Source organism: Ipomoea triloba, chromosome 16 (genome assembly GCF_003576645.1).
Source record: "Ipomoea triloba cultivar NCNSP0323 chromosome 16, ASM357664v1".
In the NCBI taxonomy this organism is placed as follows: domain Eukaryota; kingdom Viridiplantae; phylum Streptophyta; class Magnoliopsida; order Solanales; family Convolvulaceae; genus Ipomoea; species Ipomoea triloba.
The window spans coordinates 17,742,295-17,744,463 of record NC_044931.1 but is presented as its reverse complement, the minus strand read 5'-3'; the positions used below and the strand labels follow the sequence as shown (position 1 = coordinate 17,744,463).

Here is a 2,169-nt window from a genome sequence, read left to right as displayed (position 1 = left end):
CGGTTTAAAAGAAAGATTAAAAAGAGGGTGGGGGATGCAACACGAGGACTTCCCAGGGGGTCACCCATCCTAGTACTACTCTCGCCCAAGCACGCTTCACTTCGGAGTTCTGATGGGATCCGGTGCATTAGTGCTGGTATGATCGCATCCGTCACGTACTGCGCGCAAAATGTACTTGACCCTCTCTCTCCGCGCAACTTCTCTCGCTTAGCGGTTTAGCGGTTTAAAAGGATAGTACCCTTAGCGAGCGGTCCAGCGGTTTAAAAGAAAGATTAAAAAGAGGGTCGGGGATGCAACACGAGGACTTCCCAGGGGGACACCCATCCTAGTACTACTCTCGCCCAAGCACGCTTCGCTTCGGAGTTCTGATGGGATCCGGCGCATTAGTGCTGGTATGATCGCATCCATCGCGTACTGCGCGCAAAATGTACTTGACCCTCTCTCTCCGCGCAACTTCTCTCGCTTAGCGGTTTAGCGGTTTAAAAGGATAGTACCCTTAGCGAGCGGTCCAGCGGTTTAAAAGAAAGATTAAAAAGAGGGTCGGGGATGCAACACGAGGACTTCCCAGGGGGACACCCATCCTAGTACTACTCTCGCCCAAGCACGCTTCGCTTCGGAGTTCTGATGGGATCCGGCGCATTAGTGCTGGTATGATCGCATCCATCGCGTACTGCGCGCAAAATGTACTTGACCCTCTCTCTCCGCGCAACTTCTCTCGCTTAGCGGTTTAGCGGTTTAAAAGGATAGTACCCTTAGCGAGCGGTCCAGCGGTTTAAAAGAAAGATTAAAAAGAGGGTCGGGGATGCAACACGAGGACTTCCCAGGGGGACACCCATCCTAGTACTACTCTCGCCCAAGCACGCTTCGCTTCGGAGTTCTGATGGGATCCGGCGCATTAGTGCTGGTATGATCGCATCCATCGCGTACTGCGCGCAAAATGTACTTGACCCTCTCTCTCCGCGCAACTTCTCTCGCTTAGCGGTTTAGCGGTTTAAAAGGATAGTACCCTTAGCGAGCGGTCCAGCGGTTTAAAAGAAAGATTAAAAAGAGGGTCGGGGATGCAACACGAGGACTTCCCAGGGGGACACCCATCCTAGTACTACTCTCGCCCAAGCACGCTTCGCTTCGGAGTTCTGATGGGATCCGGCGCATTAGTGCTGGTATGATCGCATCCATCGCGTACTGCGCGCAAAATGTACTTGACCCTCTCTCTCCGCGCAACTTCTCTCGCTTAGCGGTTTAGCGGTTTAAAAGGATAGTACCCTTAGCGAGCGGTCCAGCGGTTTAAAAGAAAGATTAAAAAGAGGGTCGGGGATGCAACACGAGGACTTCCCAGGGGGACACCCATCCTAGTACTACTCTCGCCCAAGCACGCTTCGCTTCGGAGTTCTGATGGGATCCGGCGCATTAGTGCTGGTATGATCGCATCCATCGCGTACTGCGCGCAAAATGTACTTGACCCTCTCTCTCCGCGCAACTTCTCTCGCTTAGCGGTTTAGCGGTTTAAAAGGATAGTACCCTTAGCGAGCGGTCCAGCGGTTTAAAAGAAAGATTAAAAAGAGGGTCGGGGATGCAACACGAGGACTTCCCAGGGGGACACCCATCCTAGTACTACTCTCGCCCAAGCACGCTTCGCTTCGGAGTTCTGATGGGATCCGGCGCATTAGTGCTGGTATGATCGCATCCATCGCGTACTGCGCGCAAAATGTACTTGACCCTCTCTCTCCGCGCAACTTCTCTCGCTTAGCGGTTTAGCGGTTTAAAAGGATAGTACCCTTAGCGAGCGGTCCAGCGGTTTAAAAGAAAGATTAAAAAGAGGGTCGGGGATGCAACACGAGGACTTCCCAGGGGGACACCCATCCTAGTACTACTCTCGCCCAAGCACGCTTAACTTCGGAGTTCTGATGGGATCCGGTGCATTAGTGCTGGTATGATCGCATCCATCGCGTACTGCGCGCAAAATGTACTTGACCCTCTCTCTCCGCGCAACTTCTCTCGCTTAGCGGTTTAGCGGTTTAAAAGGATAGTACCCTTAGCGAGCGGTCCAGCGGTTTAAAAGAAAGATTAAAAAAAGGGTGGGGGATGCAACACGAGGACTTCCCAGGGGGACACCCATCCTAGTACTACTCTCGCCCAAGCACGCTTAACTTCGGAGTTCTGATGGGATCC

The 2,169-nt window shown here is 52.7% G+C and overlaps 8 non-coding genes across 8 annotated transcripts; all 8 read right to left on the bottom strand.

The window, feature by feature from the left end:
- Positions 1-31: 31 nt before the first annotated feature.
- On the bottom strand, positions 32-150 carry LOC116008129. The gene has a single exon (XR_004095528.1). It is a non-coding gene; the product is annotated as a 5S ribosomal RNA (ribosomal RNA).
- Positions 151-287: 137 nt separating this feature from the next.
- Positions 288-406, bottom strand: LOC116008365. The gene has a single exon (XR_004095753.1). It is a non-coding gene; the product is annotated as a 5S ribosomal RNA (ribosomal RNA).
- Positions 407-543: 137 nt separating this feature from the next.
- LOC116008364 lies at positions 544-662 on the bottom strand. The gene has a single exon (XR_004095752.1). It is a non-coding gene; the product is annotated as a 5S ribosomal RNA (ribosomal RNA).
- A 137-nt stretch (positions 663-799) lies between these two features.
- Positions 800-918, bottom strand: LOC116008363. Its single transcript, XR_004095751.1, has one exon. It is a non-coding gene; the product is annotated as a 5S ribosomal RNA (ribosomal RNA).
- A 137-nt stretch (positions 919-1,055) lies between these two features.
- Positions 1,056-1,174, bottom strand: LOC116008362. Its single transcript, XR_004095750.1, has one exon. It is a non-coding gene; the product is annotated as a 5S ribosomal RNA (ribosomal RNA).
- Positions 1,175-1,311: 137 nt separating this feature from the next.
- LOC116008361 lies at positions 1,312-1,430 on the bottom strand. The gene has a single exon (XR_004095749.1). It is a non-coding gene; the product is annotated as a 5S ribosomal RNA (ribosomal RNA).
- Positions 1,431-1,567: 137 nt separating this feature from the next.
- On the bottom strand, positions 1,568-1,686 carry LOC116008360. Its single transcript, XR_004095748.1, has one exon. It is a non-coding gene; the product is annotated as a 5S ribosomal RNA (ribosomal RNA).
- A 137-nt stretch (positions 1,687-1,823) lies between these two features.
- LOC116008134 lies at positions 1,824-1,942 on the bottom strand. Its single transcript, XR_004095533.1, has one exon. It is a non-coding gene; the product is annotated as a 5S ribosomal RNA (ribosomal RNA).
- Positions 1,943-2,169: the final 227 nt, after the last annotated feature.